This window comes from Pelmatolapia mariae, linkage group LG5, assembly GCF_036321145.2.
Source record: "Pelmatolapia mariae isolate MD_Pm_ZW linkage group LG5, Pm_UMD_F_2, whole genome shotgun sequence".
Lineage (NCBI taxonomy): Eukaryota > Metazoa > Chordata > Actinopteri > Cichliformes > Cichlidae > Pelmatolapia > Pelmatolapia mariae.
Window position 1 is genome coordinate 14,041,696 of NC_086231.1, and position 11,188 is coordinate 14,052,883.

An 11,188-nucleotide genomic window follows, 5' to 3' on the forward strand; every position below is an offset into this window, starting at 1 on the left:
GTTGAGTATTCTCATGTGTCTTTACAGCTCACCTCTATGGAGGACCACAAGAGCCACGCGCATCGAAATAAAAATTTCTGTGCTTTAATAATGAATTGTAGAATAAATTTTGCAATTGTAAATTCATTTTTGAATTCCAATTTAATAAACTGCATTTCAAAATCCTTTTTCCAATTACATTTCAAAATCCTTTTTCCAATTGCACTTTAATAAACTGCATTTTAAAATCCTTTTTCCACTTGCAATTTAATAAACTGCAGTTCAAAATCCTTTTTCCACTTGCAATTTAATAAACTGCAGTTCAAAATCCTTTTTCCACTTGCAATTTAATAAACTGCATTTCAAAATCCTTTTTCCACCTGCAATTTAATAAACTGCAGTTCAAAATCCTTTTTCCACTTGCAATTTAATAAACTGCAGGTTAAAATCCTTTTTCCACTTGCAATTTAATAAACTGCAGTTCAAAATCCATTTCCCTTTCCTGTTCGCTCCGGGATTAGCTGCTGGATTAGCTGCTGGATTAGCTCTTCGATTAACAACTTGCTGGAGGCTATTCAAATTAGCCACACCGTGGGATGTAAGGAGCTCTCTGATTGGTTGGTCAGACACAGGCTGTCTGCCAGCCTGGATTTTTCTAGCTCATAGCTTCGCCCTGCTACGAAGCGTGTGTGCTTGTACAAAGGCCGTTCAGCCTCAGGATTTACACTCGGCTCGACACGGATATGTGAAGAATGAAGGGACCCTGCAGCGAAACGGAGAGCCAACCTCTGACTGAGTGCCTGTCTACACAGTCTGACCACCTGTTGAAGGTAAGGTGCTAACGTGGCTAACGCTAGCATCACCGCACGTAGCCCCGTTATTTTAAGGTCATCTTAGCTAATGAAAGTTTTACGTCGCAGCTGTACGAGCTCGCTACCTGTTTTGTAAGCTGCTGTGCTCTTCACAAATAAAGCTGGAAGCAGCTCAGACTGTTAGAACCAGCACTGAGGCCTGTTACATTTATATAGTGTTAGAGCAATGGCTGCAACCTACAGCCTTTAAACTAGCGATTAAAATGCTGACAGTAAACTCGTCAGTCCAGATGTTACCACATTACTTTGTGATACTTAGAGTTAAAACAACTGAGACAGGCTGATTAAAATAACAGCTGTCAGTTCTCTCATTCCTTATATCAAGACTGGAGATCACACTACTGATTTCAGTTCATTTAATATGTGAGTGCACAGATTCATTCTCAACTGGACATAAATGATGATCAAAGGTTGTATATATGATGAAGTCATCAAATCCCAGCCTCTAACACAGTGCGCTGAATCTTAGCTTTGAATGTCCAGTATATTCTAATCAGTGCAATGTAAGCATTCACTGAACCTACAGTATCTACACCTGTGTGGCAAAGACACAGATAATGAAATTTAATTATTAATACAATATACATCATGAAAAACAAAAGCTGAAATTGATTCAGTTTAGTACTTTTCTCTGTATGCTCTGTGATTATAAAGGCCTTAAATTCTGTGATATATACTGTAAATGGTTTTCACAGAGGTCTTAAAGTACTTAAATCACTGCTGATAGTCTGGTTGTTTATATTTTCACGTTTTTGTGTGTGTAGGGCTGTTTGATGACGATTTGGGAGATGAGGACACACCCACATCTGTTCCATACTGCAGCCATGGATGGTGTTACGGCTCTGAGTCAGCTTTGGGCCATCAGACGCACACACTGGAAAACCAGCACCTGGACTTCATGCAGGAGAGACGGCCTCAGTGATGCAGGTTCATAAGCGAGTTCAAACATTTCTGGCCTCTTATCACTTAGATTTTGAATGCATTTAAAGCAGGAACTGCACACCTAGCTGTCAAAAGTTTGGCAGCATGAGTAAAGTTTTGTAGGGTCCTTGTTAAAAATTCCACAAGCACCACATTTGTCATATATAGTTCAATTTTGTACAGGACACTTTTGAAATTTTATATATATATATATATATATATATATATATATGTGTGTGTGTGTGTGTGTATATATCCTAGTTATCCACTTGTCAGTAATTTTTGAGTAAATGGATATCACTGATAAATCAGTGGTGATTCACCTGCAAATGTTTTTAACAAACTTTGTTTTTTGTAGAATTCATCAGCAGCTGTGGAGAGATGCATTTGAATATCTTCTGGTTCCACTTTTCCTTACCTGGAAGCTGAGGATGGCTGATTTCTGACAAGGACACACAACTCAGCGCTTATCATGGGTGTTACATCCTCTGTGCAGCAATTCCAGAGAAAACGAGAAAGCAACGACCACTCATAAAGACCAGCCAGAAATCTGTCCCTTTCTGGCAGCTGTGGAAACTTTGCATTCTTAGAACAATGCTGGATCATGTGTGATGTGTCATATGAGGATATTACATTTTGCCTTAATTCTGCTCAATTAAGTGTTTTGATCGTTGATCCAATATGGCAGCTTTGTGTTGTGCTGCAAGTTAAAACTCATTGTCTAACAACTCTCCTTAAAAATGTCGATTGACTTTAACTGGACACAATGGTTTCCAGTGGGAGATACATTCATCACTCATCCGTGACACTGGAGAAGTCACCTGGATGAGTGATAAAACAATTTTCCATGGAAAATCCAGAGGAACTAAACTTTGTTGTTGTTTCTTTGGGCTCAGTTTTGCCTGAGGCTGAAAGTGTGTGTGTGTGTTTTCTCCAATTCACCAGGTCTGTAAAGTTCAGTATGACTGTGGTACATGATACAAAAGAATAAATACAGAAGAATAACAACTTCATGTGAATAACTTTACTCTTCTTAAAAATAACTCAGAAAACAAGTAAAAGTACAAATGTGTACAAGTTAGCGACTTCCTCAGTAAGTTTACACTCTTTTGGAGTGATTTTAATTGTGTGTTAAAGAAGAAAGAGATTAGAGGTAAAGTAGAGGATGCAGAGTCCATCACTGAGGCCATCTCTCCTGCATGAAGTCCAGGTGCTGGTTTTCCAGTGTGTGCGTCTGATGGCCCAAAGCTGACTCAGAGCCGTAACACCATCCATGGCTGCAGTATGGAACAGATGTGGGTGTGTCCTCATCTCCCAGAGGAGTCCAAATCGTCATCAAACAGCCCTACAGACACAAAAACATGTGAAAATATAAACAACCAGACTATCAGCAGTGATTTAAGTACTTTAAGACCTCTGTGAAAATCATTTACAGTATATATCACAGAATTTAAGGCCTTTATAATCACAGAACATACAGAGAAAAGTACTAAACTGAATCAATTTCAGCTTTTGTTTTTCATGATGTATATTGTATTAATAATTAAACTTCATTATCTGTATCTTTACCACACAGGTGTAGATACTGTAGGTTCAGTGAATGCTTACATTGCACTGATTAGAATATACTGGACATTCAAAGCTAAGATTCAGCGCACTGTGTTAGAGGCTGGGATTGGATGACTTCATCATATATACAACCTTTGATCATCGTTTATGTCCAGTTGAGAATGAATCTGCACTCACATATTAAATGAACTGAAATCAGTAGTGTGATCTCCAGTCTTGATATAAGGAATGAGAGAACTGACAGCTGTTATTTTAATCAGCCTGTCTCAGTTGTTTTAACTCTAAGTACCATAAAGTAATGCGGTAACATCTGGACTGACGAGTTTACTGTCAGCATTTTAATCGCTAGTTTAAAGGCTGTAGGTTGCAGCCATTGCTCTAACACTGTATAAATGTAACAGGCCTCAGTGCTGGTTCTAACAGTCTGAGCTGCTTCCAGCTTTATTTGTGAAGAGCACAGCAGCTTACAAAACACGTAGCGAGCTCGTACAGCTGCGCCGTAAAACTTTCATTAGCTAAGATGACCTTAAAATAACGGGGCTACGTGCGGTGATGCTAGCGTTAGCCACGTTAGCACCTTACCTTCAACAGGTGGTCAGACTGTGTAGACAGGCACTCAGTCAGAGGTTGGCTCTCCGTTTCGCTGCAGGGTCCCTTCATTCTTCACATATCCGTGTCGAGCCGAGTGTAAATCCCGAGGCTGAACGGCCTTTGTACAAGCACACACGCTTCGTAGCAGGGCGAAGCTATGAGCTAGAAAAATCCAGGCTGGCAGACAGCCTGTGTCTGACCAACCAATCAGAGAGCTCCTTACATCCCACGGTGTGGCTAATTTGAATAGCCTCCAGCAAGTTGTTAATCGAAGAGCTAATCCAGGAGCTAATCCAGGAGCTAATCCAGCAGCTAATCCCGGAGCGAACAGGAAAGGGAAATGGATTTTGAACTGCAGTTTATTAAATTGCAAGTGGAAAAAGGATTTTGAACTGCAGTTTATTAAATTGCAGGTGGAAAAAGGATTTTAACCTGCAGTTTATTAAATTGCAAGTGGAAAAAGGATTTTGAACTGCAGTTTATTAAATTGCAGGTGGAAAAAGGATTTTGAAATGCAGTTTATTAAATTGCAAGTGGAAAAAGGATTTTGAACTGCAGTTTATTAAATTGCAAGTGGAAAAAGGATTTTGAACTGCAGTTTATTAAAGTGCAACTGAAAAAAGGATTTTAAAATGCAGTTTATTAAAGTGCAATTGGAAAAAGGATTTTGAAATGTAATTGGAAAAAGGATTTTGAAATGCAGTTTATTAAATTGGAATTCAAAAATGAATTTACAATTGCAAAATTTATTCTACAATTCATTATTAAAGCACAGAAATTTTTATTTCGATGCGCGTGGCTCTTGTGGTCCTCCATACACCTCACTGTCATGCTGAGACTTCAGTTAAATTCATACAGATCAATAAAAGTGTGAAAGCATCCCACTCTTTGTTCATGAACCCACACCAACATCCTTTGACCTAAAAAAAATCATTCCTGACGTACGAGTTAAATGAAAAACACTGCGGTGATGGATTCCTCTGATCTGATGGTAGAGTTCAACAGCAGTACCGCACTCCCAATAGTGAGCTCCCATATTTCATCGGGGGCCTTGATGCACAAAACTGCTGCTGTGTGCAGTATCCCATCATGTGTTTGATTTATCAAACACAGACACACACGTGCAAAAATAAATGTAGTCTTCACTGGATATATTTACTCAGCGAGAACTGAGAACTCAACAAGGCAGTTTGATTATACAATGAGATTAGAACAGTTTCTACTACAGAAACTGAATCTGAGTACTGCTCACTGAACATACTGGCAATATGTGGGTAGGATTGTTTTTTGCAGTATTCTTTGGGTCATTGTCCATTTGCATGTGTGCAGCATTGTCTGATGAGTTTTGTAGCATTGAGCTGATTCTGAGCAGAGAGCAGAGCCGTGTTCACTTCCATCCAGCTGCTTCATTCAGCAGTCACATCATCAATAAACACTAGCGACCTGGTTCCATTGAAAGACATACATGCCAGAAATTTAGAGAAATTTGTAGACTCCATTGATGCATTTTCTTCAGATCTGCGGGTGGCTGGATCCTGTCCCAGTTGTCAGAGGCAGAGTACATGAAAAACACATCCCCAATCTAACATTCATATAGGCACAGTTTTTAGAATCATCAATTAACCCCATACAAGTCTTTAGGCTGTGTTAGGAAGACAGAGTACCCAGGGAGTAGCCACGTAGACACAGGGATGACATGCAAACACAGGATGTGAGGTGATCCTGCTAGCCATCATGCCACCCTTTGTGCTCGTTCTATTAGATGTTTTCTGTCAAAGTCTAACTTGCTCTTCTCGAGTGTAACCAGTGATTTGCACCTTGCTGTATCGCCTCTGTATTTCCATTCATGGTGGTGTCTCTTGATTGTACACTGTGACGATGACACGCCTATCTCCCGGAGAGTGTTCTTTACTTGGCTACATGTTGTGAAGGGTTTTTCTTACCCAGAAAGGAATACTGTAATTATCCACTTCAGTTGACTTCTGTGGTCTTTCAGGCCTTTTGATGTTGCTGAGCTGACTAGTGTATTCGTTCTTTTTGAGAATGTAGCAGATTGTTGATTTAGCCACTCCTGTAGTTTTTGCTACCTGTCTGATGAGTTTATTTTTTATATCCTTCTAATGATGGCCTCTTTCACATGCACTGACATTTCTTTCTGACCTCTTAGAAATGATGTACTTGATGTTCACAACTGATTTTTTGAGAAAGCGAGTGATTAGTTTAGTAATTTTCTGCATCCTGAAAACTCCCAAGACTGTCTATTTAAAGCTGTTGGAATTATACATAGGGACAAAAACCAGCATTACAGAAGATCACACTTGTTTCAGACATGCATCAAACAAATTTTAAATATTAGACAAAGATAACCGGAGTAAATAAAAATTCAATTTTTAAATAATGATTTCTTTTATAAAGGGAATAAAATACTGTCTATACCTGGGCTTCTGTGAAAAGGTAATAACCCTCTGTTGTTTCAAAACATTTCTGTAGCTGCACCCAGGCCTTATTACTGCCATACAATTGAATTCAGTTCAATTCAGTTTTATTTATACAGCATCAAATCACAATAACAGTCGCCTCAAGGCACTTTATATTGTAAGGTAGACCCTACAATAAAACAACAGAGATAGCCGCAACAATCATATGTCCCCGTATGAACAAGCACTTTGGCAACAGTGGGAAGGAAAAACTCCCTTTAACAGGAAGAAACCTCCAGCAGAACCAGGCTCAGGCAGGGGCGGCCATCTGCCATAACCGTCTGGGGTGAGGGAAGAAGACAGGGCAAAAGACATGCTGTGGAAGAGATGCCTATTAAATTAAGTGTCATATGTTTTTTATTTTTTTTAACAAACATGCTAATTTTTTTTTTCTGGAGCTTTATTTACATTCCAGTTTCCACGATTATGAAGAGTAGACAGGGAGTTGACCTAGATGATACTGTCTATCATACAGGCAGTGGACTTTTTCATCAGATTATTTAACACAATCCTGGAGAACAAGAGGATGTCTGAGGGATCGAAAAGAAGTGTACTGGTACCAATTTTCAAGTACAAGGCTGATGTGCAGCGCTGTATCAACTACAGAGGGAGAATGCTGATGAGCTGTATCATGAAGCTACAGGAAACAGTAGCTGAAGCAGGTTAAGAAGAGAGTTGGTGATCGGTGAGCAGTTGTATGGCTTCATGCCATAAAGAGCTCTACAGATGTGACTTTTGCCCCTTCTTGTTTGCTGTGGTAATAGACAGGTGGGCAGACAATGACTACAATGTTTGCTGATGGCATTGTGATCTTTAGTGAGTATGGAACTGGTAGCTGAGAATCTGAAGAGGTGGAGGCATTATGTGGAGGAAAAAGGAATGAAAGTAAGAAGAAGTAAGACAGAACACGTGTGTGAATGAGAACATGAACATGCAAGGAGTTGTGGTAGTGACAGTGGACAAATGTATCTCCCTGGAGTCAATCATCCAGGGCAACAGAAAATGCACAAGACAGGCGAACAACACAGTACAAGCAGTGTGGATTAGGTGGAGACAACTGTGAGGGGTGATTTGTGCTCAGGAGGTAGAGCAGGTCATCTACTCATTGGAACGTTGGTGGTTTGAGCCCTGGCTGCCCCAGTCTGCATGCCATATGTCCTTGGTCAAGATACTAACCCCAAGTTGCTTTCCACTGCGTCCATCGGAGTATGAATGTGTGTGAATATCAGATAGAAAAACACTTAAGCATAAGAAAGTGATCGTATGAATGGGTGAATGAGGCATGTTGTACAAAGTGCTTTAAGTGCTTCACAAGAGTAGAAAAGTGCTATACAAAAATCAGTCCATTTACCATGATTAAAGGACAGCAGCAAGAGTGAAAGGGAAGAATTACAAGATGGTAGTGAGACCTGCAATAATGACAGGAGGTGGAGCTGGAGGTGGCAGAGCTGAAGATGCAGAGATTTTCACTGTGATCACAATGAGCAAGTTCAGAAATTATTACATCAGAGGAACAGCTCAGGTGGAGAAGGTTTGTTGACTAGATTAGAGAGACAGGGTTGAGATGGTTCGCACATGTGCAGAGAAGGAATAGAGCATGTATTCGACAAAGGATGTTAAATATCGAGTTGCCGGGCGCCGGTTTAGCTCAGTCGGATGAGCAGGTGACCATATGCCGCATGGCTGAAAGCGGGTGGCTCGGGGTCAAGTCTGACCTGTGCCCCTTTGTTGCATGTCTTCCCTTCTCTCTTTCCCTCCACTTTCCTTTCGGCCTTTGCTGTATCTATCAAATAAAGCCAGTTAAAAGGCAAAAAATATATATTTTGGTTTGTGGATGTAGTGAAGGAGGACATGCAGAGGGTTGGTGGGACAGAAGAGGGTGCTAGGGATAGGGTGAGGTGGACCCAGATGAACTGCTGTGACGATCCCTAAAGGGCGCAACTGGAAGAAGAAGCAAGATTTACATTCAAGTTTCTGCCAGATAACAACTGCACAGATGTTACTGAAAAAAAAACAACAAACCAATATTAATTGAAACAGGAAAAAGAATCTCTGGTGAGCTTTCACAGTATGAGAAATACAGCTGTGCAGGCCAGTCTGCCCCAAAAATGCAAAATGGTACCTGTGCAACAGAAGTAAACTAGAAAAAAATACTGAATTGAAATGGAATAGTTTTTCTTTCAAGCAACAATCACCAGCAAAGACAGTGACTTCTGGGGCTGATTAATACTTTATTACCTGCCTGCTGTTAAACAGCAAACATCCATCTGCAGTTAAGCTTACAATGAACTTCACTTCATTTAAACAAGTTAGATGTTTTATGTATCTTAATATTTCAAGCTGGATGTTTGTTGTTTTATTATTTAGATAAGTTCTGCTTTCTTCATCTGTGTTTCTAAAAAATGTCTCATGTCTATACTGGAGACGCAAGATTCATTCATGTTGTAATAACACCTATTATTACACACAATACAGTTTTTTTTATGTTTCCCCGGTTTATACTTGTTTCAAAATATGTTGGGGGTCATAGTATATTTCAGGTTTTATTGAATGGTTTTGTTTATATTTGGGTTTTTATAGCTTCATTCTTGCAGAGAATTTTCCTGTTTCTGTGTTCGCAATTAAAAACAAGTCCCATGAATCTATTATATCTGTATTTAAATCTACTGTTTTTAATCTTTAATTGTATTTTTTGCTCATATTTATTTATTTGTTTTTACTATGAACTTATTAAGTGAATTCTATTTTTTTTTAACTCTGCTTCCACCTTCTGGAATTTGCAGGTGCAACACCTACAATGTGAGAAAATTTGCTCTCTGTAATCATTCCTTGTGTTCATATTGTTGATTTTTTTATTAATCCCTTAAAAATATGCATAAAGGGCAAAGGATGGAGACCCTAAGGTTAAAATGAAGCTTCACTGTTGCCACTTTGATAAATAAAGTGAGTACATGGAAAAAAAAAAAGAAAAAGAAAAAAGAAAACACATCTTTTCATCATGAATATGACTTCATGTAGAAACTGTTTAGGGGGTACAAAGAAAGCTCTTGTTATTAAAGGACTGTAGCTTTGAAAGATCTTAGTTTAATTAATAACTTATTACTTTATTGACTTATTTATTTGATTTAAAAAGTAAAAGCCTTAAATTTCACCACAAAACCCTCACAATTTATTAGCTTTCAGCACACAAATCAAATTATCCGTCCATTCTATTCTGCTTATCCTTATGAGGGTAGCGGGGGCGCTGGAGCCTATCCCTATCCCAGGGTACACCCTGGCCAGGTTATAACCAGACAGGGGCTACAAAATCAAACTTCAAAAATAAAAAAAAATAAAAAAGATTAAATTTAAAAAGAAATTTAAAAAAAGCAGAAAAGAAGCACACATCAACATGTGTCATTCCAAATTATAGTGTACATGAGATGTGACCTACAGCTATGGGAAAATACAGCAGGTCTCAGTTTTCTGGCATTGACACCCATTTAAATTAGATGATTTTAGATGCTCTGTCACCTCGTCATTAAATCTTGTGTTTCTGGGCGGCTACATTATAATGTGTTTTCACTGTCTGCCTCTGTAAAAGTAGATTAAAGATATTTTTAAAATCCACTCTCAAATAATGATTTTAAAAAGTGTATTTATAATCGCATTACCATCATTTCAGTCGTTCACAGTGCCATAGGTCAGCCTACAGGGGGGAAAAAAGTTTAAAATAGCAGCAGATAGAAGTGTGACATCAGCCTTTGCAATGTAGGTCAAACTGTCTGAAAAGTCCTGGAGCAGCCACTAGGTGGGGCTATTTTCACATTTTCTTAAAAAAAAAAATTTACATTTCCTTCATTGCTAGAAATCTTGTCAGAAAGCAGCTGTAAGGGTAAAATCTGTAAATACTATTTTTATGTTATTAATGACGGAATGTTACAAATAAACGTTACTTAACACCCCCCCCCCCGAAAAAAATGTTGTGTAAATTAGTTGTGTAAGATTTATGTCAAGTTAGCTAGCATCTTATACATCCGGTGTACTTTTGTATCTACCTTCATAATAAGAGACAGTATGAAGGAAATAAATACGCAATACGCTACTTATTGCCACTGCAATAGGCCCATATTCTCCACTTGCAGATGTATTTATTTTAAAATAAATAAATAAGCATAAAGTTGTATTACTTCTTTCTTATATCTTAAATTATGAAAATATGTACATTTATATTATATAATGTATTATATAGTACTAGGATGGTGTAGTGGTTAGCACCATTACTTCACTGGAAAAAGGTCCTAGGTTTGAATCCGCTGTCCAGATGGGATGTTCTATGTGTCTGGGTGGGTTTTCTCTCCAGGCAGTCTGGCTTCATCCCACAGTACAGTGACATGCATATTAGTTTAACTGTTGATTCTAAACTGTCTGTAGGTGTGAGTGGTTGTCTGGGTATTTAAACTCTTCTACCTCTGTTCCTTGCAGCTTCATTATTCATGTTATTCATACTCTCTCTCGCTCATTCACACACATGTATTCTGTCTTGCTTTTACTGACCTCTGAAATATTGTATGCCGCAGTTTATGGCAAACTAGCTGTTCAAAATGTCAGAAATTGGTTACTTAAATAAACCAACTGCATACAAATAATGCAAAACTCAAAATAAATCTAGAGTAATTTGAACGTACTCAGTATTCAGTAATTCCCTTGTTTTTTCAAACATTGTAGATATGGAGGGCAGGGTCTCAGCGATTTTATTTTGACAGCTGAGGCCGAAGGAGCCGTGTAACTAATAATAAA

The 11,188-nt window shown here is 38.6% G+C and overlaps 2 long non-coding RNA genes across 2 annotated transcripts; one reads left to right on the plus strand and one right to left on the minus strand.

The window, feature by feature from the left end:
* Nucleotides 1-430: 430 nt before the first annotated feature.
* Nucleotides 431-2,740, plus strand: LOC135932942 (uncharacterized). The gene is made up of 3 exons (XR_010573664.1): nucleotides 431-809; nucleotides 1,616-1,778; nucleotides 2,131-2,740. It is a non-coding gene; the product is annotated as an uncharacterized LOC135932942 (long non-coding RNA).
* A 41-nt stretch (nucleotides 2,741-2,781) lies between these two features.
* Nucleotides 2,782-4,238, minus strand: LOC135932941 (uncharacterized). The gene is made up of 2 exons (XR_010573663.1): nucleotides 3,924-4,238; nucleotides 2,782-3,117 (listed from the first exon to the last, which is right to left on the minus strand). It is a non-coding gene; the product is annotated as an uncharacterized LOC135932941 (long non-coding RNA).
* Between the last annotated feature and the right edge of the window lie 6,950 nt (nucleotides 4,239-11,188).